Source organism: Vulpes lagopus, chromosome 22 (genome assembly GCF_018345385.1).
Source record: "Vulpes lagopus strain Blue_001 chromosome 22, ASM1834538v1, whole genome shotgun sequence".
Taxonomy (NCBI): Eukaryota; Metazoa; Chordata; class Mammalia; order Carnivora; family Canidae; genus Vulpes; species Vulpes lagopus.
Window position 1 is genome coordinate 2,189,370 of NC_054845.1, and position 24,895 is coordinate 2,214,264.

Genomic DNA, 24,895 nt, shown 5'->3' on the forward strand with positions numbered 1-24,895 from the left:
AATTTCCAGATCCTCGGTCTGCACTGACTCTTTCCTAAAATGAATCTCCCAGAGAGAATGGCTGTGGTGGGCCAGTTATCCTTCCCTCCTGCCCTTCACGATCACTCTCCTTTATTCTATAAAGAAAAGCATGCGTCTGACCCGTCTCTAATCTTATTGCACCACAGAACAGTGATATTTGAGACTGCATGGCTCCTGAGGATGGCTTTGTAAGAGAGAAGCAGAGCAAACTTGATAAGAATTACTGATGCATGCCGCACCTTCTTTCTGTATTATTTTAGCAACAAACTCATGTCTGTCTCAGTCTATTTCACTATGAATTTGAATTTATAGAAAATACAGGATGTGATTTAACATGTTTATTAAAATAAACAAGGAAGTCAGACATTTTTTGTTAGAAAGCAAGTTCGATTTGGTAGATTGGTTTGACAGTGAGGACAAACTTTGCCGATTCATTCCTGGGCAGACATTTTCTATGAATTTAATAAGTTAAATTTTCAGCTGCATAGTTTGGACAAATGTACACCGAAATCACGTGTCAATACAAAACATGTAGGTAAATACATCCTCTGCAATAATTTAAACTTACGTTGATAGTTCTAGGGGTCAACTTAAAAATGTGAAAAGGATTATGTGGCTTCTCAAAAGCTCATGGATGTAGAACATTACCTGTGGCAGTAAGAGAATATGTGGCAGCCAGTGAATGAAAATCTCCGAAACGTCTAACTAGGAAGATGATTTAGCGTTGAATAGTTTAAATATTAAGAAAACAGGTTTCTTGGATACTGATTATATACATGTATATATACATCTCTATCTCCCAGTTGTTCAGGGGACAAACGATGGATTCCTTGAGTTGTTTTCTAGATACTCTTTTCTCCTTTTAGGGGAACACAGGCTATTTTCTCCTGCAAAGTGGTCTGCAGGGGTTGAGAGAGACAAATCTGTTATTTCAATGTTTTAACACTCTGAAGTCAGGGCCAAGAGAATAGTGTTTTAACTCTACATCTGCTCCTCAAAGGTCGATTTTCTTTCTATAAAAGTAATGGTTGTGGTAGAAAATTTTGAAAAATCCCAAAAAGGGTAAGGACAAGGGAATTAGTAATGCATTCCTACTCTTTTGTATATCCTTCTATTCATTTTTCTATCTTTAGAAATGACTTCCTTTTTTCTTCTTTCATTTTTAACAGTGGAATTTTTTATTTTTTATTTTTTTATTTTTTTTTTTATTTTTTATTTATTTATTTATTTATTTATTTATTTTTGGAATTTTACTATTACAGTTGGCAACCATTTTTAAATTTCATCAATACATCCTGACCATTTCCCCATTTCATTAAATGTTATTCTACGACATCATTTCTAATGATTGAGTAGTATTCCATTGGAAGGAGGTACCATAATTAACTCTACATTGCTCAGATGAGTAGATATATGGATCCTTTCCAGAGGAAAAATAAGTTCCCATGTTACTCTCAGGGTTGACTTAGATTATTTTTATTATGTTATTAGTCCTCTATGTAGAAATATGAAATTAAGGCTAATGCTTCATGATCCTCACTTGTCTACAACTATAAAACAAACACAGGGGATCCCTGGGTGGCTCAGCTGTTTGGCACCTGCCTTTGGCCCAGGGCGCGATCCTGGAGTCTTGGAATCAAGTCCCGCGTTGGGCTCCTGGCATGGAGCCTGCTTTTCCCTCTTCCCGTGTCTCTGCCTCTCTCTATGTCTATCATGAATAAATAAATAAATCTTTAAAAAACAAACAAACACAAATTTACATTTAAATTTAGATACAAAGTCAATATTATTAAAATGCCAACAGCCATCTTAAGGGATAGTTGATGTTTCATAGTAGGATGATAAACGTTTAAAAAATTTTTTTTCCTGGCATGGTTCATTTGATTTTGAGCCTCATGGACCATCATCTGAATCATCTTGAAAATCATTATTATTTTTCCTTCTGATAATAAACTCATCTTAAACGAGAGGTCTATTATTATTACAGGTCAATCACTTTAATGGTACACCTCAAAATACGGTATCAACACAAGTTTCAACAAAGATTCTTTGCTACCAAACTTACTCTTGTTAGATCCAAATCCATCTCCTCACGGTGTGAATGTGATAGTGACAGCTGTTGGCCAGGTGATAACTCGATCCTCCCACCATTCCTCTGGGAGCTGCGGCATCATCTCTGTTCTTAGAGTACTCTGTGGAGTTAGCCTTTGCTTGGCAATGCCGACGTGACAATAAAAACAAACACGAACTTGGACATTGAAATCATAGCTTAGCTGTGAGTTTTAAGTCAGTCTACCAGATGGTCCAGAATATCTTTACATTGACATTTTTTAGATTACCATCAAAATAAAAACACAAGATTTAAAAAAAAAAAACCCTTCTTTCATAACTCAGACCCTCAAGTATAAGGCTTTTGAAGGCCTGAGTTGACTAATTTCTCTAGATATTGCTTGATATCTGGTATGTTAGTTTTCTATTGCTGCTGTAACAAATTACTACAAACGTAGTGTCTTAACACGATGCAATTTTTTGAATCTTATAATATTAGAGATCAGAAACCCTAAAATTGTTGTGTCAGCTCAGCCACGTTCCTTTTGGAAGCTATGGAGGAGAGTCCGTTTCCTAGCCTTTTCCAGCTTCTAGAGATCGCCACATTCCTTGGCTCATGGCCCCTTCCTGTATTTTCAAAGTCCATCATTCCAACCCCTGCACCCATTACCCCATCACCTTCTATAGTGTCGGCTCCCATTTATAAAGTACTTTAGGATTATATGGAGCTCATCCAGGTAGTCCAGGACCTCAAGATCCTTAACTTAGTCATATCTGCAAAATCTTTTTTATCATGTACAGTAACATATTCAGAGGTTCTGGGGATTAAGACGTGGACATCGTTGGAAAAGACCTTCAACAGTCTACCATGTCTGAATACTAAAGCCTTCCCTTATTATAAACGAGGCCATGATGCTGCCTGTAAATTATGAACAAGGCTGTGAGGTTGCATGCTATTATATTCATCAGAAATGATTATTCTTTCAGGATTAACTTCTAGTGCTGTAATGTATGAACCGCAGCACACGGATGCTTTTTTTAAAGGGCTTTTTGATAAGCAATGCCAAATTACCCTCCGGAAGGGTCGTACCAAATGGCACTCCTGACAACAGTGTGTAGAATAACTTTTCCTGTCCCATCATCACCGTGGGTATTATGATTTGTGAAAAATCCTTTGATACTTGATAAGAAAAAAAATTGTTGTCATTTTATTTTAGGGTAATTTAACCTCAATTATTTTGATGGCGTTGAACCTTTTAAATAAAATACATTCACCGGACATTTGTAGAAAAGGAAAACACGTAAAGGAAAAATTTTGTCAAGGATGCATTGCTTTCAGTGGTTAACTTTATTATATAGAAACCACCTACCCTCTAAGTGGCACTTTTTAAAAATCGCAGCATCTGGAAGAAAACGTAGCATGCCTTTGCGTTGATTCACATCTTGGAATGTTGAGGAGAGTGAGGTGATTGTTTAGGTAGATGCAAGGAGGATTATATTCGGGAGGAAATTAATTCAAGGCTTTTGAAGGCCTGAGTCTCGTGTGGGTCGTTGTGGCCTTCTAACCGGGAGAGCCTGGCCGTCCGGAGATGCTGGAGCGTCCCTCGTTGCTGCTGCACGGGGCTGTGGGCATCTCTCCAGGGCAAACGACGTGTGGGGCAGTCACATCATGGCTCAATCAACACCAGCTATTTTATCTGAGAACAATTATTACATTCTCATGATAAAAAAAATATGAGTGCCAGAAAAACCTTCTAGATCCATGAGAAGTTCAAGGATTTTTATACATGGTTACAACACAAAATTCCTGCATGCTCACCGAGTAAAAATTTTAAATTCAGATCGACAAACTTAAAAAACAAAATCCAGAAACTGGTCATGATGCACAAGGACGATCTCCTAAAGCCTCCTTTATCCTCAGGATGGCTGGGAAGTCAGCGCCCTGGGATGTTAATAACGAAGAGTCTGGAATAGGAAGACTGAACACGTCAGAGAAAATGGGCAGGTTGTGGAGGTCACTAGATTTTATTTGCTTACATGGGCTCTATTCTTTCTCCCTCCAAACTTGGTGCCAAGTTAGGAAGGCAGGCGTTGAACAGGAGGTGTTCAGCCCTACAGAAGCCCTGCTGAAATACGGCTCTCAGGGCCTGGGGAGCCCTCCCCCCCACCCCGTGTCCTTTCTGGCTTGCTGGACCCCCCTGGAGCTCTGAAGCTCTGCCTTCCTTAGGGAAGACGAGTGGCAGTGGTTTTCTTCCTTCAGGATCTCCAGGAGGAGGCTGTTTTTAGCTGAGAGCTGCTGCTTTGCCTATCACTGTAGGGCTGTGTAGGATGCCTGGTGGAGAAGGCAGCTGGGGAGGAGGAAGTCAGAAAGGGAATGCGTGTCAGAAGGAAGCTCTGGAACAAAAAGGGAATGTGCTAGGACTTATGCACTCAGCAGATGCAGCTTCTCGGCAGAGCGGACCAGGATGCTTCTGGCAATAACTAGCTTTCTGGGCTCCTCCGTTTGTTTGGTGTTCTCAGAAGATCTGGTTTATTTGTGCCATCCCAACGATATTGTTAGATTAAAAAAATATGTTTTCTTATGCATACTAATTAACAACAGTATCCGCACACTAGAATATTCCAAGACTTAGGGAATGCCAGGCATTTTATTGGCTGCAGCCAGCAGATGGTGTTAGCGTACCATGACAAAAAAAAGCAAGTAGCAAGTAAATTGGGCTCGGTGAGGCTGGGAGGTTCGGGTTTGTTTTGCTTTGTTATTTGAGCTTGACAATACCCATCCATATATTCTGTGGGCGCAGAGTGTTTGAGCCCGGTCTAATCTTAAACTTGTTTTATGGTGATATCATTATTTTTTACTGCTACAAATTAACTGTCGGCTTCAATCTACCCCATGTTTCAGCTGCCTTCGGGGATCATCTTGTCAGTTATGCCGCTTTCCAATTTTATGGCTGAGATCAAGAATGATTCCTTAAAGGCACATGGGAAACAATGTGACTTTAAGGAATGAAATGTGGAAAAGTTGCTGTGAGCTTTGCAGCATGGCCAAGGATGTAGGTGTGCGAGAAAAATAGGTTAAGGGCAAACTAGTAAGGCCCCAACTCCGTTTGAAAGGTGAGTGTCTTGACATTTACTCAGGTGCAATCATTCCTGCAAGTATTGATAGGGACCTACTGCCTATGGAGTGAGAGGGAGCTACATGAGTTCCAATATTATCTTACTGAGTCATGTTCAAACATGTGGAAATGTAAAAGGGGAACTTGGGAGCCACCCTAGTTCCAGCTCCATAGGAAATTCTTTCGCTAGGACGTGAAGTGTCACACGAAGTCCCTCCTTTCTTTGCATCTAGTGCTTCCCGGGGGCCTCCTGGGTGCCCGCTCATGTGCCCGTGCTGTAAATTCCTGGTGAGCTTACTGGGCAAGGGCTGGATCTGTTCCTGAAATGTAAAGGCAAGAAGAAATGAAGAGCCTCTTTACGGGGCTGGAGAACACCAGTGATTGATGTCACACTTGAAGGAGAAAGGGGTCATGTTCTATCTTGCCCCAGGCGAAGAGTGCCATCAGCAGCATCCTGTCATAGATCTGTCCCTGCGTTCCAGCACCGGCTAGCACTCTGTCCCAGGGTGCATTAGGGGACGGGGAGAAATCCCAAAAGCCAGTAAAAGAGGCCAGGCTGTTTGTCACGTGTTGGAGGGCCAGAGTGAGCCTGGGTTCAAGCTCCCTGCCGAGGGATCTGGGGTCTCCCGAATGTTTGTCACTCTAGCTTCCTCGCTCACGTGATACCTACCCCTGGAACGCCTCCATTTTCACCAGGATGGAGTAACAATGGTTATCTCAGGCCACGGCTGATGGGAGCCAGGCCCTCTCCAGGTCTCGTTTCAGTCTCTAGAACACTTACTCCGGGTAGGCCGGGCTTACGGAGACTGATTAGCGCGCCTGGTAAATAGCCACGCCTGGAATTTAACAAAGGTCTGTCCAGGATCTTCCCACGTTGCTCCTTTCCTTCTCTTTTGCAGCTCTGCTGGCCATACCGCCGTCCCATTGGCTAGAACAGGTGAGGAAGAGCGATAGAGGTGGCAGAGGTGGCAATCCCAAGACTTGTGCTGAGAGCGTGACAGACACACAGGTGTCAGGCAGGAGGTATGATGTCCCGGGCCCTGAGGGGCCCATCACTTAGTCTGTGGAGCCTTGGAAGGCCGGGAAACAAAATCAGCAGACGTGGCCTGGAGGGTTGGCCCGCGGAAATGGGGTGGCTTGTTCTGAGCAAAGGCTTCAGGGCAGCAGACAGACCATGGGGTGAAAGGCAGAGAAAGGAGGTGCTGTTGGTAGGGCCCCACCAGGGCGCAGAAGAGGGATAGGAGGCGTCGGCCTTGTCAGCTGCACTCTCAGGCAGAGACAACAGCACAACACGCTGAAGCATTTTGAAACTAGACAGCCAGCGGCATTTATTTATAGAGAAAGTGCAGAAGGTGGGATAAATGCATAGAAACACTTTGAACACCAAGCGTAGTACAAATGGGTTCACTATTGATTCTTAGTGGAGATGTGCATGTCTGCCTCACAAACAGATACCACTCCTGAGACCACCTTTAACAAAATATTGAGTCTGACCTCTCCAGACTGCATTTACAAGCTCGTTTCTCTCCTTATGTTTTAGGGCTTTTCACTGAGACGTAAGCGGGCTCTGTGCAGTGGTCCCAGAAGACGTTCCCAAGAAGAGTTTCAGACCATAGAGAACAATCGGCCGTGATGGTGCGGGGGGGTTTCCACTGAAGGGCAGGCATCCTCTGAAGGCTGTGGAAGAATGAGAAATTACAGAAAGTTAACAAAAAGGGCCATAAAGGCACAAAAGGGTGTATAACACCCTATCCCACAGCTCCCAGGGAATGCCAGGAAGCACAATCGTCAGGCATCGCCTGTTGTGTTGCCCACCCCCAACCAGACTCCTGGTTCCAGACACACAGGATTGAATCTGTTGTGACTGTAGAAACAGTCAAGTGCAGAGAACTACTTAGGGCGGTTTAAGAATCCATTAGGATCATTAGATCTCTTCTGAGTTTGCCAGAATAATCAAATTTATTTTTTTATTTTTGTTTAGAATAATCAAATTTATATCCAAGTGGAAACCAGTTTAACTGCCCATCATCCTTCCCTTTTGAAAGAATCTAAAGGAAAATCTCATGCAAGATCCACTCACAAATGCCTCCTAATGGTTCTTTGAAAACATTCTGCTCCTCTCCAGTCCAAAATGACTTCATATTTACATTCCTGAAGGCCGGGGTTCGAAATGGATTGTGACTTCCTTTTAATAGGCTGTGAAGTGAGGTTGCTCATAGGGTGGTTGGGAATTGGGCAGTATGTGACTGTAACATGAGCGATGTAAAAAATGATTTAAAAAAAAAAAGCAAGCTGCATATTTATTTGATTGCTCCAAGTTCTCGGTGCATTATCTGGATTGCCTGTCCATTTTTGTCTGGGTTAATGTCAGAAGTTTTCAATTGCAAGTCCCTCCAGGATAGGACTGATGTCATCTCCATCATTTTGAGAGCCCCAGGCTCCTCATCCAATAAGCATTTCTTGAGTGCCCATTATGAGACAGGAGGTCTCGACTGGCACGCAGCGTTCTTCCATCTAGAGAAGGCAGCAAAGACATCTTCCTTCCTGCATAAATAAACATGTGTGGAGAATCAAAGCTTTTTTTTCTTTTTCTTTCTGCAAGCTTATCTTTCCCCTCTCTTGATCCTGTAGTGGGAAGGAAGGGAAAAATCAAACATGCTGTTTTTTGAATCTTGAATGTTCAATTCGAAGCTAAGGCTGATGTAAATACAACTGGCTCAGTGCTAAGGTGGTTGCTGTTGGGTGCTGTGTGGCAGACATTGGTTGTTTGATTTTTCTTTTCCTTTCTTTGTTTTTTTTGTTTGTTTTTTTTTGTTTTTGTTTTTTTTTTGTTTTTTGCTTTTGCTTTAATCTCTTCATCCTTCATCGTCAGGAAACAAAAAAGAAAAAAAAGCTGGCAGTGTCTCAATTACCACACCTCCTACAACCACCGCCATTCTTTTATGCCTCATGGGCTCTGGGCAACAGCTTGCAGGCACTTTTGGTCATTAAGCTGTCTTGAGCCTGTAAACCACATGATATTTGTGGCTGTTCTAGGAGAACCAGAGCCCAAAGATATCAGTCAATAGCTTTAGTTAGATCCCAAAGATCTATCAATCTTAGGAGACTTACATGTTCCAAACTCCATCTCTGTGGAAATGTCTTTAGTATGGCTGTAGAGACATCTGAAGTATTTGCCTTTGATAAAAATCATTTATATTTGTAGAAACGATTGTACTTTTAGATGCTTTAATAGCCTATTTGAGATAGTGTTGCCCAAAGTAGGGAATCAGGCATAGTGAAAAGCCTAGAGGATGAGGCCTATGGCGTCACTTAAAAACTTTCTGATTGGAGAGAGTTACTCTTTACAAGTCTCAGTATTTCAATCAGTGGAGTGGGTAGAGTAATGCCCTCCTTAGCTCTATTTAATATAAGAAGAACAGATCTTTTAAAATCCTAAAGGGCTTTACAAGGGGATAGTTAGAAGGAAAAGGAACACTTAGGTAAGCCTGTTGGCTGCGTGACAAGCCACGCAAAGGCAATACTATTGTGTAAGGAGAGGCCGCTGCAATTTTTTAAAAGATTTATTTATTCATTTTCGAGGAGAGAGAGTATGCATAGGCATGAGCATGGAGAGAAGCAGAGGGTGAGAGAGGGGAAGCAGACTCCTCGCTGAGCAGGGAGCCCAATGTGGGGTGATCCCAAGACCTGACATCACAACCCCAGTTGAAACTGAGAGCCAGACTCTCAACTGCCTGAGCCCCAACCTTGCAAATTTTATACATAAACAGAGCATCACAGCACGAGCAATAAGCCAGTGTCTGTTTCATGGTTAAAACACTAGGTTTTTGAGACATGGTTTTAAATTCTAGCTCTGCCCTTTCGTGACCTTGTCATTTAACTTCTCTATTTTCTCATCCATAAAACAAAGCTAAAAATTTCTAATTCATGAAGTTGTGGCAGAGATTGAGTGAGATACCATATGACAAAGTAGCTAACGCAGCGTGAATATAAAATGCATGTATTAGTTGGGAGCTTGTGTACCTTTCTACCACAAAAGGTAATTTCTATTTGCTTTAGGTGAAATATTATGCCCTCACTAAAGCTATTAATTCATGAGTTGTTTTTAAATTTCATGATGAGGCTTGAATTTCAGGAGAGAGGCCAACAATGTTTCCTGTGTTGACCCCTCCCTCCTTGGAGGAATTAACCCTGCTTTCAAATGTGCGGTACCAGCCTTTGTAGTGACTAATGGTTCCACACCTAGACTCATGATCTGCCACAAGCTGTTGGCTAAAAACCCCATCACTACCTCGTTGCTGTGCGGCTCCTGCCCTGTCAGAAAGGGCTGGATTCAAATCATACTAGGTCTTGGGGAACATGCTTGTCAGGGAGGCATTAAGGTTTACCTTGCAAGCACATGAACTTTGGAGATAGAGCACCCGAATTCAAATCTGGGTTTTGTTCATTTTTATCTGTATGACCTTGAGAAAGCTACTTAACCTTTAGACTTCCACTTTTTCATCTTTAGTTAGATCATAGTGATAGCTAGTAATAGGCAATACTTCTTTAAACTCTTTCCATGTATCAGATTCTCTGCTGAATGGTTCACGTGTCCTAATTTCTTTACCCTTATGACAACCTGTGAGATGGGAATTATTTCCAACACTCATCTTACAAATGAAAAAGAAAAAAAAAACATGGAGAAAAACCAAGAATGTATTTTCTGGGGGTACACAGCTAGTAAATGTTCCAGCTGGGCTCTAATTCCATTGACTAGCTTGTGTTCTGGAAGTGATACCGTTTCATACTAGCATTGAACTCTTAATAGTGCCTGACATCATTAAACATGAAATAAATGTCAGTTAATTCTATTAGCAAAGAGGCTGTTCCTTTGGCTTTAGCACTTCAGTCCACCTAACTTGCATTTTTCCTCAGCTGAATTTCTGAAGAGGGTAAAATTCTCAGTTGTGAGACTGAGCTCTGGCTCATTAGAGAGGTAAATTCGTGTTAGTGCTAATTCAGAAAACTGGTCTAATCTTAGTTTCCTTGTAAACTTTGCAAAATTTTAATGAGAAGTTTCTATTCCTTTTCTTCTTCTTCTCCATATTCCTCTCCTTCTTACTTACTTTAGGAATACATTTCATAACTCTAGTCACTGATCCTCCCCAACTAAATAACAAATTTTAAAAATAAAGTCTTACTCTCTTGCTCCAATAATAAAATCAAAAGCTGTCATTTACTCTTCGAGTCAGGAGTCTAATCCCCAGACATGACCTAGCAACTCAATCTGACGATGAACAAAACTCTACTGATCCTCGATACTCCCCCTCTGGAGAAGGTCGGGGCTCAGTGGTGGCCACAAGAATGGCCACTGAGCCCTGATGAAAATAGCCATGACTTGGTCACGTTGACTGACAGCTTTTGTCGCTTTCAGGCTAAAAGATGTTTGGAGAAGGGTCAGTGAAAGCTAATTATGATGTGAAGGTCTGGCCTTGACTGTATGAGGCCAGGGTTAGAAGCCCTTGTAAAGCTGGAGCTCTGCTCTGCTCTTGGGAAGCCTTTCTTTATGGATGAGGACGGAGGGGAGCCTTGCGATGGCTTACGGCCGTCCAGCAACCGGAAGTCAATCTGCCACTTTCCTCTTACCCTCTGGTTCTGAGTTTGTGATTTCTTTCTTTCTTTCTTTCTTTCTTTCTTTCTTTCTTTCTTTCTTTCTTTCTTTCTTTCCTTCTTTCTTTCTTTTTCTTTCTTTCTTTCTTTCTTCTTTTTTTTCTTTTCTCCACCGCAGCAAGTAGCCTGCCTCTTCCCTGTCACAGAAAATGTGACTTTCCTTATCTGTAAGGTGTCTTAATTCAGTGGAAAATAGAATCGAGTCCACTGCCCACTCCTTGTTCCAGGAATGTTTTTCTCAAAATAGGAAATATATAATGTGTAGGCTGGGTGGCTAGAATTAGGTTGGATCAGTAGGAAACAGGGAGATTTGTTTGCTTCAGAAAAAAATATCCCACTGACTTGGCTGGCTGCGGAATCCAGGACAAATATCTGGACTCAGAGTTACAGCAATCAAACCATCCTGGGTGGATTATTACAATGATGCCCGTCCCCGTCGATTCCCATGTGCCCTTTTAACAAAGCCTCTTGTGGCCAAACTGGCATTTCTAGAGATTTTGAAACCATTATATTTAATGGCTTCTCTTATGGGTGAGGCCAGAAGAGAATGAGATGGACTTTTCTGTAGAGATAGGCAAATCTCTTCTTTCTTTCTTTGTTTTTATAATGAACTCAAATATAAAGCCAGCTGTTCTCCAGACATCCAGATGAAATTAATGACCTCAAAACGGAGTGGAGAAGAGTTGGACGTACAAAATAATATGTTTGAGTTTTTCATGGTTTCATAAGCCCATCTGGGTAAAGACTCCCAAATTTATCGCCATCTAGCCTTTGGATTCATATTTCCTATCTACTTGTTGGATAATAAAGACTTAGATTTGTTTTGACTGTTTCAGAACACCACAGACCAACAATGAAAATGCAAATCACTCCATCTCCAGCACAATGTCTGGAGGAAAGAAGGTAAAATGACTCACAGCAGGTTTGGAATTTCTAATGCCCATTATTGAAAAATGAGACCAGTCACCAACCACGGCAGAAGTGTTCATTTCTTACCGGTGAAGGATGTCCATGTGACAGGACTCATGGAATGCAATTAAAACTTACACCCGAGCTAAGGAAATGACTTTTTTCTACTCCCCCCAAATCTCTCAATGGAAAGCTCCATTTTTTTCATTTAAAAAAGGAGTTGTGCTTTGTGATTTATAGTCTCACTGCTTTTCCTTTGAGTTGAATGTTAACATTTTGCCTTCTGCCCTTAACTTAATGGATATTCTCAAAACTGGCAGCTTTTCTTTCATGCGGGAAGAAGGAATAATTCTGAATTAAGAGCCCCAAAATAGGTTAAGGATACATTATGTCAGAGGCTGTAGATTGTTAACAAGCAAAGGAAGCACAAGTCATAGGGTATAATACGATTAAAGGCAACTGGGTAAGATTGCCAGCCATTCCCTCCCAATGACTTCACCTGTTGATACCAGAGGTCACCCTTTCCCGTCTGACTACAATTTGCCAGAGTCCCGGGCGTCTTTCTGATTTTGGAGTGAATTGAAATGAGGGAGTATAGTAGATGCTGTGGTGCCCCTGCCCAGATTCCTTTACCGGGCCCTTGCACGTTTCTCCAACTGTTGTGATTTTCGGCTGCTAATGATCCATAGCTGTCACTCCCACATCCTGAAACTTGCTGTCGGCAGCCCCCCTAGAGGTTATGATCTTCCAGCAGGAGCAGCCAATAATTGATGGCTACGGGCTACAAATGGCTGGGCCCTTTGCCTCAAAGGAGAGGGTCAGAATCCATTTTTGTGGCATGATCCCCTGAACCAGCTCAAGACTAGCCTGTAGGTGGGACCTCCCCTTGCTCAGCCCCCTCATCTTCCCTCTCCTGCTTGTCATACCCTCCCCTGAAGAGCCATCTCTGAAGATCACCCCTTCAATAAACATGCACTGTCTGAGTCTTTGGTTCTCCGGTGTCCAGACGGACAACAGTTTGTCCATATATTTTAATTTATTTCGTCATGATGAATTAACAGGTACAGTGCCATTATTAACCAGAATTCCTCTGAAAACAAACTGTTGTCTCCGGGTTGTTGAAGTCTGTTCCATTGATCTTTAATAAACCTTTGTAGCAGCAGAAGGAAGGTTCCCTCAGTTTGGCTCCATTCCCTGTGCAACCTTTGTCCATTAGCTTACACGAAAGAAGCATGGTTGGCACAGCATCAAAGCCACAAAGGTTGGGAATTCGAACTCAATGACTTACTCCTACTCCCGTCTTTCTATTTTGGTGGGTTCATCTAATATTAACTCTATTTATAGCGCTCCTTCTGAAAGCTTGGCTTTTCAAGTTAGAACCATGTCCTGCCACAATAGGAATAAACATCATGGCCTTAGTATGTGGTTGTCATCTGGGTGACACAAGAAAAGATTTTCACTTGGAATCAAGTAGTCCATCCATGTCTGAAATGGATTTTCAGGGCCCTCTGCATTAGGAATGTGATTGTGTATGTGTCTGAAAATCTGTACTGGTTTTAAAGAAATTGGCCTAGAGCCCATTCTAATCCACACCAAAAATTGCAAAATTTGAAGGTCTCCTTGTAATTGCTACCAGCCAGTGGTCCGAGGGTGGGCTGATTCAGCAACTGGAACAACAGTGATTCTAGCTGACAGGCTCAGTCCTCCAGGAAATGTCAGGTTGACCCTGCTGCTTAGAAAAACAGAAAGTATGTAAAGGTGGTGAAAAAAGGCACAGGGAACAGAAATATTTTAAAGGAATTATTTCTGTTGGGTGGGGCAAAGATACATGATTCCACAGTGGAAGTCTTAAATCTTCACAGACATCAAAACTGGGCTTTGAACCAAATATAATGTCTAAAAATGCTGACTGATGTACCAAACTGAATATTACTGATTCTCAATACAATATTTTGGTCTAAAGAAATTACATCTTTGTTTCTACCATGTTACTGCTTGTTTATAATCAATATCTTCTAATTGAATCTAAAACATTCTTTTAAAGCAAGCACTTGCTATTTTCTTTTTTAATTAATTAATTAATTAATTAATTAACTAAGAGGGAGAGAGAGCAAGGGGAGGAGCAGAGGGAGAGAATCCTGAGGCCAATTCCCTGCTGAGCAGGAGCCTCACTCGGGTCTCGATCCTAGGATCCTGAGACCATGACCTGAGCCGAAACCAAGAGTCGGCCACTTAACTGAGCCACCCAGGCACCCCTGCCATTTTCTATAGCCATCACCTTGTTTCAATTTCTTCATATTCACAGGTGATTTTTGCTAGATTTTGAGGATGTAAAGTTGTTAAACAGCATTTAAACTTAGGGGTGCATCTACTTGAAGGTCAGTACTGAAAGTCAGGTAAATTGTTTTTGAGATAGAGAGAGAGTGCACGCACCTGAGAGCAAAGGGGGGGGGGGGCTGGGGAGGGGCAGAGGGAAAGGGAGAGAGAGAATCTTAAGCAGATGCCACACAGGATGGAGCCCCACGAAGGGCTCAATCTCATGACCCTGAGATCATGACCTGAGCCAGACACTTAACTGTCTGAGCCACTCAGGTGCTTCTCAGGTAATTTTTTAAATACAGTACAACTTATAGTTTATTTGTGAAGATCACAGACTTTCACATTTTAAGGCTATTTCCCAGGGATTCCATTCCAGAAACGCCACTGTTTTTTAAGATAATATAAACGCATTTTGTTGTTGTTGAATTTCCAAACAAAAGAGCTTGGAACTTTCTGTTCATTACTAAGAAAGTAGATGTAATTATTGTAGTTAGTCATGTCCTTATTCAAAATCCATTCCTCACTCACCATCTGGTTATCATGCCATTTGAAATGGCTAAATAGATCTTTAAAAGTTAGATACTTCGTATCCTGTCTGATACGAAGGAGGGAGGCAAGGCTTGGTAAGTCAAAAGAAAAAGAATTATTTCAGAAAATCTGAATTATGCCCTTCTATTTTCTCTGTGGCCCTCATGCATTTTATAACCCTCTCTATCTAAATGAAAAATCTGTTAAGTTTTTGAAAACAAGAATGGTGGCACAGATACAATGTTTGTCTTTAAATTTTATATTAGACAAAAATTTGGAATATAAAAATGAACTTCAAATTTTACACTTTTACATGCTGTGTTCTTAGAACGTTTTAGTCTTTTTTGTATTTGTAAGTTTCACTGAAAGGAAATTCAATAGAATTTGAAATTTTAAAAGCCCAGGAGAATAAAATGTTGACTTTCATTAGCTCAAGCATTTCTACTAGCATTTTTCTAAGTCAGAATCTGGCAGGGTAAAATATTAGTGGGTAAGAGAAAGGACACATGCTTATAGAATGATTATATCATGTCGGAGTTGATTTAATATATTGGTTTACAATCTAATGTTTTCCTTTGATTTTCTTTCCCTAATTTTTTCTTGCCTATTTCTAGAAATAAACCATGACCTAGAGCTTCCACTATAAACCTCTTTTAGTAGTTTGGCCAAATAGTTGTTGGACCAGATGACCTGTTAATCACCTGTGAATATGTAATATTTTTGTAGGTACAAATATGAGTGATGTATGGAAACACATACCATTGATATAATGGGTCTTAAAATGGCTAAACATTAATTATAAATGTTCATATGAAAAGCAAAGATAATCCAAGTGATTGATATTTCAGAAATAATTCAATATGTTAGCATGCATTTATCTGATTGTTAGAGTAAATTTTCTTCCATTATTAAAATGTTTAAGGCTAGCATAAAAATTAATTTACATTGTCTGAGTTTCTACCAACTAATACATAGTAAGGCCATCTAAAAATACTCAAGGTTGGAGGTCAGACAATCTAGAAATAAAGCATTTATTTTATGCAGTTAGATTACTAAATCAATAAGCCAAAACTGAGTAATTGAGAATTATCTTCAAGCAGGGAAAATACAAAAACCTAGAGCTACAAACAACAACAACAACAACAACAACAACAACATTACAGAAGTCCCCAAGTCTTTGCAATGCATAATGATAATTGTCTCATTGTGTATACAAAATGTTTTCTAAATTAAGACATGTAGATTCCCAAACCATGTAATGTGAAACCTACTGTATCCGTGCTGAGAAAAGATGAAATTGTGTGTTGGTAAATCACTTCCTACCCTTTCTCAGGAGTTTTACTCAAGGCCATCCCTAGAATATAGAGTCCCAGGCAAATCTTTTTTGCAGTCTCCATCTATATAATAACTTGATTTAAAAAAATGTTGTAAAACTCATGGGCCTACGTAAGTTACGGTAATTTTCAGTAAATCTTCAGAATAATGAATAAAGTGGTGCTATTTACATGTTTGTTTACTATTTGATCATTGCATGTAAATACTCTCCATAGTAGCTAGTAGCTATGTGCTGTATATTCTTGTTTTTTTTTTTTTTTTTTTTATCTTCTTGTTTTTTATTGTCAAATGAATGGTTCCTGTTTAATTTCATGTGTCCCATCATTGGAGAAAAAGGTAGCAACGCTGTTATTTACAACGCCGTGACTCTTCAGATCTTGTATGAATTGAAATGATATAGATCTTCTTGCCTCTCTAGTTTCTAAGACCATTTATTTAATGCTGGTTACATCATTACCCATGATTCTGCATCATCCATCATGGTATGAACACCGATTTCCTCCACCTGTCTCAAAGGTTGTTACTGTGCTTCGTCGATAATGACCACAAATGCAAGTCTTGTATGGTATATGCAGGAAACTGTGAATGATAAATTGGTTTTGGTTATGCCAAATTTAGTGTTCAAAATTTCACTTAGAAATTTATAGAATGATATATCTTCCAGCTACATCTTCTCTTGAACTCTTTAGGAGGTGATCACAGCTTTCCTAGAGTGTGATCTCTTTAAATGCTGGCTCAGTCCCTGCCTTCTATCACTTCCAACTCATGGAGAAGATAAATCAGACCCACGGGGACAAGAGGAGTGGTCCCATTTGAACAAGAAATGTCCATCCTTCATTTAGCATGGTTTAAGACCAGCCTGGCAGGGAACAAACATCAACACATGATGTAAGGCAAGAGAGGACATGGATCAGAAGAATCACTGGACATAGAGGAATGAAGTTCTCCAAGGCTTTTGGAGGAGATGACTGAGGCCACTGTGGGAAAACAGTGTGACATGTGATATGGAACCTGAGGAAGAAGTGGAATGACAGCCCTGGGTAAGGACACCTGCTACCATCTTGCTTTCTTGGTGCTACAGACTGGAGGTGGCATCTCTGTTTGCAGAACCCTTGTACCAGCACACACGGGTGCCCCAAGCCTAGGGGTTGGTGGTATCACCAGTATCCCAGAGCCCTGACCTTGTCCCGTGTCCCTCATAAATATGAGTTTCCTCGAATTTGTATGTCAGTACTATTCCAGAGGGCCCGATCTCATCCAGAGTCATACCTTCATAAAAGAAACATTCTGCTGAGCAGTGGTGTTTCCCTTCTGAAGGTTTTTGGGGTACCTGGTCTACTGCTTGTATGGGACAGAGGTTTGGTACTCTGAAAAGGAGAAATGGAGACGGGGGCCCACAAGGGTCCTGGTCTGATCTGAGTCTTCCTGTCTGATGACACCTGCCCTGGCTGGTCCCAGGCACCAGAGGAGAACTTAGAAAGTCCATTAGACGGTACTTTAAGGGATGAGGCTCCCTGAGGAGCAGCCAAGGACAGGGGCCCTGCTTGCCTGGGTCTACTGGCAGTATGGGAATTCTTCATAGCTTCTCTGTTATAATTTGTCTCACTAGCATTTGCCTTATACAATCATGGGGCTTATTGTTAAATTGCTGCTAAGATACCATGAAAGTGCCCTCCTCCATGTCCCAGTAGGCTACCTCTGGTGACGTGCTTTTAGGGTATCTCTCTCCAGTGGAGATGAGGAATTCTGACTTGAAGAGCAAATCACACATGCTTCAAGTATTACTACAAATTCATGAGTGTTCACGTTACGTTTGTAGTCCATCTCCATTTCAGAGCAGTGGTCCAAGCTCTAAAGAGGAACTTTCAGCTCATGGACTCCTCACAAAGAGAAAATACTCATGGAGATTGGGACCATTATTATTGCTTACTGCGTTTTCATTTAAATTGATGAAAGCAGAGCAACCTGTCACTACTGTAGAAAAAAATGTAATATATGAGTTTTGTGGGAGCTTCAAGAGTTGCAAGTTATGACTAGTAATGTAAATCTATTTTTTTAATATCTAGTCCCATTCAAAGAACGATGAAAGGTAGTGGAAGTCTCTTTGTCTTTTTTTTTTTTTTTTTTTTTTTCTCTTTTTTTTTTTTTTCTTTTTTTTTTTTTTTTTTCTTTGTCTTTTTGTACTAAGAAAAAACAGATATGAAAAATTGGTATTCCAGAGCCATAGATCAAACATTGTAGTTTAAGAACTTTAGAATGACAATAATTAGAAAGAAATGCATCTTTTGTGGAAAAATAAGAAATAAAATTCTTTTTATTTCTTTGGTGTTGCTATGGAAAAAAGATGGGATAATGGTCAGAGGTTGGAACTTTATTCCTGTCCTGAAGCGTAGATGAATTCCTGACTTCCCTTTAATTTCAACTGGTTAATTCTGCTTTTCTATTTTCTTCCTTCTAATCATCTTTCTCCTCCTCCCCTCCCCCATCCCCACTTCCCTACCCCCTCCCTTTTCCTCCTCATCCTTGTTCTTCTTTTTTTGGACCTTTCCTTTACATGTGAGGAAGTTCTGTTAAAATCCTTTTGTGTCTAAATAGATCACTTCCTCCAGAAGTGATTATTTAAATTTACTTTGGAGAGAAATTAGTTGACTCTCTTCCAAAATAGGGACTCTAGGAGAATCCATCTGCTCTAAGAAAGAACAATGGGTCTTATGAAAATTGTCTCTACAGTTTAAAAATCTTTGGGATAATAAATAATCTGTCTTTGTCTTAGGAATGATTCATTGCTGATCCCTTGCTTATTCTTATGTAATTATTAAAGAAATAAAAATCTGCTCTCATGTAGCTGTGAAAAAGAATAGCATAGATCCACATTTGCTGTTAAGGAAGGAGTGCCATGAGAGTATATGAGAACAGCTGGGTGCAAGAAGATCCTGGATATTTAAATATACAGAGAAAATATAGAGATGCATATATATCCTTTATATTTTTTTCTAGAAGGATATGTAGGAAAACTGTTGGCCATGGTTACCACTGGAATATGATGTTGGAAGAAGTGGGAAAGGGACAGCTCCAATTTCCATTTAACACGGACCTCTTCGCGTCATCTGAATTTCCCTACCACGTTTCATTACGTGGAGGCAAAAGTCTAAGATAGACGAAGATCTCCCACTTCCCTGGATTACGTGCCTTGCGTAATCTTCAGATCTGAGAACACGACAGATTTTTACTCTTGTGATTTTATTTATGTCACATGGTGCCATTTACTTGAAGAGAGATTATCCATGTGGTCTTGACCTAATCACAGAAGCCCTTTCAATACAGAGTCCTCAAAAAAAAAAAAAAAAAAAAAAGACAGAGTTCTTGGCTGTAAGAAGGAGAAAGAAAGGGGGGGGTGAAAAGAAAAACAAAAAGAAGAAGAAATCAGAGATTTTAAAGAACACGAAAGATTGCATGTATCGTTGGTGGCGTGAAGATGGAGGGGACCACGCGGTAAGGGATGCAAGCAATTTCTAGATGCTGAGAGCGGTCCCTGACCATAGCCAGCCAGGAGATGGGGACCTCCGCCCTACAACTGCAGGGACCTGAGTTCTGCTAAGGAGGATGAGGTTGCATGCAGATTTTCCCCAGAGCCTCCGGACAAGGACTCTGTCCGGCCAATACCTTGATTTCAGCCTTGGACATACGGAGTATAGCGCCGAGCCACATCATGCTGGGTTTCTCACCAACAGAACTGTGAGCTAATAAGTGGGTGCTGTTTAATGCTGCCAAGTTTGTGGTCATTTATTACACGGTGACAGAAAACTATTAGTTTTCTGTAATATTTTTAAGAAAATGAACAATTACATCAGGGATTATCTGGCCACTAGGTTTAGGGGCCATTTGTTTCCTCTGCGTAATTATACTTTTAATTAAAGAAATTTAGGAAGTTCTATTTATTAAAAAAAAAAAAAAAAGCAACCCTACCCTTATGGTGAGGATAACATGTGCTTTTGAAGTTGGATGTTAAGCTACTGTACCTGAGGAAAGTCAACACTTCTCATGGATTTTCATTGTGTTTTTTAAATTTGCTCATCCTTGCCTCATCCTAGGAAAGATAGTAGGTAGCATTATAGTCAGCAGTGTGTTTTCAGGAGGGAAACTTCCCTAAGTTGAATAAACAGGACCCAAACCCAACCCAATCTGAAGGCTCCTGGCTGGAGGGTGACTGAGCAAGCCCGTCACCGCGGGTCGTGCTGGGTGCAGGAGGGGGGCGCATGCCTGTGGGGCTCGGTCCCGTCCACCTCGTGAACCCAGGGCCCCTCCCAGGGCTTGGCACACAGCGTGTGTCCAGTGTTTACGTGTTAATTAAAACAAATGAACGTGCTTGCTGTCAATGTTGCATTTTAAAGACTATAGATTTTCTTCCACTCAGCTTCCCCTCTGCCATTCTGTTTCGTACTTTATTTTTTTAAAAAAAGATTTTATTTATTTATTCATAAGAGACAGAGAGAGGCAGAGACACAGGCAGAGGGAGAAGCAGTCTCCATGCAGGGAGCCTGAAGGGGAACTCGATCCCGGGACCCCAGGGTCACAACCTGAGCCCAAGGCAGGCACCCAAACATTGAGCCACCCAGGCGTCCCTGTTTCATACTTTAGGGCAGAAAAATTCCCATTCTTGTGTATTCCTGAAGTCCCCACAACTACACCTTACACAGCTCCCCTGTCTCGCTCCTGGACATTTATGATGCGCCACACGCCGAGCTATGGTACCTCCGCTAACCAGCTTGAGTGACTATTTCTCAAGTAACAACTTCCTTAAGGCTCAAGATTTCTTTTTCTCCCAAATTATTTGTCCCTCTTGCTTTGCTACTCTAAGTTCAAACTCTTCACCTGGGGGATTCTCAGCACCTTCCCCTTTCTCAATAAGAAGTTTCTAAATGTCAAATGTCAAAGTCTACTCTTCTCCTTTATCCACGGGCCCCACATAGGGCCCGGCACATAGCGACACCCAATAAGTGTATTAATGTTAATACAAGATGATGATTCTTAAATGTTTCTTGCAGAAAAAAAAATAATGAAACTTCCCTGTGGTTATTGGATAACTCCGGTCTAAGTGCTTTTATTTAATTTCTGAAAGTTTAGCTACAAGGTGATTGGGAAGGCTCTTCTGGTCTCTGACAATAAGAAGAGTGATGCCAAAAGAAAAGAGGGAACTGTAGGTCATCCTGAAATCCTACCCGGCCTACATGGGTCTCCATTCCTCTGGCTGATTTCAGGGCAACCCCATAAGCCCAGACACCGCTTTCCTCCATCCACCCTGGGAAGGGATTTCCTTTCACTGGGCAGCGACTTAAAATGATGGATTTTAAAGTCCCTAGGAAATTTTATTTTTCAAATAAGGGCACAGTCACCAGAGTACACTGGTTTTCTCTGCATGTCTTTGAGGTTTTGGGGGATAATTAACATGCAGTGGACCTCGCGGGGGGTGGGGGGGGTGCAGCTAATCCCTGTGCTTTTTCTTACAGCTTCAAGTGCTTGCAAGCAAAAGTCTCTCCTTTAACAAAGGACATTTCGCCTCTTGTGCTACGTCTGTCTGTCCCTGTTTTTTCCCCCCAACCCTGAGTTCTGAAGGCTCAACTTAGAATCCAAAAAGCTGAGCCCTGTCCCTTCCCGTTAGCACCTCATCGGGAACAATGAAGGGATGAAGCCCCGAGGGCTCGGCTGGCCATTCCGCAGCCCTGTAGGGCGACAGCTGACTGCAGACCTGCCTTTTGTCACCCACAGAAACTCCAGGTTCTCGACTGGACCAGGTACTTTTTAGATGGGAGACAGAGGTGGGGAGTCATGACCTATGTTCCGTTCACCAAAACCCCCCATCCTTGCAGGGTCCGAGGGCCGGGGGAAGCCACAGGCAGCCAGCCTGCTGCCACAGGCATCGAACCACCTTCCCAGGTGCTCGGGGACGGTCCCCGCGGCGCCTTAACCTGTAGCAAGAGCAGCCCGAGACGCTGCACGAGTCCTGGCAGGGGCCCCATCCTGTTGGCGGCCTTCCGCTCTCCTGTCCATGCCCGGGGGGTGGGGGGCAGGAGGACCCCAGAGCCCGCGGCTCCCCCCCGATGGCGTGGCTCGGGGCTTGGGCGACGTGCCAGCAGGACGTGAGCTGGTTGCCAACAACTGAAACCTGGGAGGTCGTCATGACAAAAGAAGAAGAGATCCAAATTCTGGCCTTTCCTGAAAGGACGTGAAGCTGCGGCAGCGGGGCTGGGGTGACGGCGTGGCTGGCCGCCATCCGGGGCGCCCGCAGTGTCCCGTCGCTGGTGCGCATCAGAGGAAGGCGGTGGCCCGTCGGGCTGCGTGTGACAGCTGGGCCTGGACAGTTGCCCCCGCCTTGCACCAGTGCACTCACATGTGAGCCCCCGCGGTCTGCGGCGCTGCCGGGGCTGTGCAAGAAGTCGGCCCCTGCAGTATACAGTCGGCCACTGGGCCGGGCCCAGACAGGGACATGGGCACCTGTCTGCCCAGCTCCTGTCTCCTTGACCGGACGGCTTCGTGGGGAGGCCTACGGAGCCCAGGGTCCCCCGTGTTTCCTGGACCTGCCCTCCGACCCCCCTGCTGCCCGGATGTGGGCTCGTCTCAGCCCACGAGAGGCTGTGTCCTGACACAGCGAGCCCTCTAGCAGGACTTGGGGGGCATCTGCCTTTATCTGGACAGGTGAGGCAGGGCCCAGGAGCCACAGGCTGCGGGACCCACCGGGGGGCCTCGGGGACCCAGTCACAGCCCTCTATGGGTCCGCAGGAACCAGGTCGCACGGGTGTGACAAGCAGCCGGTCACGTATGACGTGCAGCTGGGCCAGGGATGGGAAGCGAAGCCAACCCTGGGCCACCTGACAGCCTATAAAGCGACCGTGATTAAGCACTGATGGGCGATGCCCGGGTAGTCGTGCGGCAGCCTGGGGGCGTGGCGGGGACAGGACTGGGACACTCAGCAGCCAGCCAGCCTGGCGCAGCCCGGAGCTTGGGGGAACCGCGACGGCAAAGAACCAAACTCTAAGGCGAGCGAGAGCCTAGGGCCTTGGGCTCCAGGAGGTACACCCCCCCCCGACCCTCGTCTCATCAGCCACCGGGAATCAGCCTGGGGAGCCTCCGTGGAACCCTGGTGCCTCCCCAGCAGGATCCGGATGATTAGACAAGAGCAGCCGCCTGGGCACAGGTCGTGACCACAGAGTCCCGGGGTCGAGCCCTGCCGGGGCTGCTCAGCCTCTCCCACTACCTCTCCCCACCCCTCCATGTCTTGGATAAATAAAGTCCTTACAGAGGGTGACCGGGAGACCACGTGTTCTGAGCGCCGGGCAGGTGAGCGGTGGAAACTGGGCTCCCTGCCTGCCCTGGACACCGAGGGCGGCTGCAACCTGTCGCGTGGGCCACCAGTACAGATGAGCTGACCTCCTGGTGGGGAGTCCTTATGAGTGGAGTATCGGGGATCCCTGGAGGGCTCAGTGGTGAGCATCTGCCTGTGGCTCAGGCTGTGACCCCGGAGTCCCGGGGTCGAGTCCTGCATCGGGCTCCCCGCATGGAACGTGCTTCTCCCTCTGCCTCGGTCTCTGCCTCTCTCTCTGTGTCTCTCATGAATAAATAAGTAAAATCTTTAAGAATAAATGAGTAAAATCCTTAAAAATAAACAGGGACACCTGGGTAGCTCAAGAGCTCAGGGCGTGACCCCGGGGTCCTGGGATCGAGTCCTGCATTGGGCTCCCTGCAGGGAGTCTGCTTCTCCCTCTGCCTGGGTCTCTACCTCTCTCTCTCTCTCTTTGTGTTTCTCATGAATAAATAATAAATAAAATCCTTGAAAAAAAAAAAAAGAGGAGCATCAAGTCGTTTTGCTAAAGGTGTGACTTCTTAACTGGGACAGTTTGTGTGAAGAGTCAGAATTTTAGAGTCCCACGTGCTGCAGCGCGATGCAGTGCTGCAAAGGTCAAAACCCAGATGAGAAGGCTGGATGTTAAGGATGTCACCCTGCGAGTTGCCTCTGGGCCCTTTAGGACTGAGCTCCCGGCTGCAGAGGTCTTTATCCTGACACCCAGATTGAGCAGAAATGTGGAGGTCACGGTGCCAATTTCACCTGCTACTTGTGTTGCAGCGTCAGAGGCCTGGTTTTTAGGAAAAGACTTGCGGTTGCTATGGAGCCGTTAATAATGATCGCCGCCTGCCCCTCAATCCCTCCGACTCCCAACCTCCGATATAAAGTCATTTAGTCCTGGGCTGTAGGGCAGTAAACAAACTTGGAAGCGAGAATTAACTGGGCTTGGGCATTCGTGTCTTAGTGTAGGAAATGCCTCTCATCGTGCCCTTTACTCACACTGGCGGCCTGGCTCCGTGGAAGTCGCCTCTAGTCTCTCGACAGTGGACTCAGACACACGAGCGGTGCTAAAAACAGAAACATTTTGGCTGCCATCATACAATAAATGTGAAAAATCTTTATTTTGTGCAGAATCGGCCTATCGTGTGGAGCTTTTATTTTCATGCATAAAAAAGAAATTCAGTCATATACCAGATTCCTAAGTGGAGATAGGAGAATATTCCTGTTGTGACGTATGCATCTGTATGTTTAAAAAATAAAATAAAATAAAATCCGGCAGTAAAGTGACATCTTTGCTATATTTCTGTGAGATTTGTGATCCATGGAACAGATGCTTCTTACTCCTGAATTGTATTTCTGAGATATGGATCTCGGTGCTTATTAATGTACAACCAATCTGTGGGGGGAAAACTAATCCAGTTCTTGAGCTCCAGGCACATAAAGTTAGGAACACGTTATTGGGTGGGTAGAAAGGAGACATATCTAATTTGGGGACTTTGCAGCCTCACCAGTATGCAAATAATTCAACAATAATACAGAATAAATAGCTTCCATTTCCACCACGGCTGCTCTCTCTAATCCCTACAGTGTGTGTTTTCCAACAATTATCTGGCCTAATTCGCTGTTT

General features: G+C 43.2%; 1 long non-coding RNA gene across 1 annotated transcript; it reads right to left on the reverse strand.

The window, feature by feature from the left end:
* Positions 1-3,399: 3,399 nt before the first annotated feature.
* LOC121480592 lies at positions 3,400-19,158 on the reverse strand. Its single transcript, XR_005985020.1, has 3 exons — positions 16,387-19,158; positions 7,267-13,476; positions 3,400-6,863 (listed from the first exon to the last, which is right to left on the reverse strand). It is a non-coding gene; the product is annotated as an uncharacterized LOC121480592 (long non-coding RNA).
* Between the last annotated feature and the right edge of the window lie 5,737 nt (positions 19,159-24,895).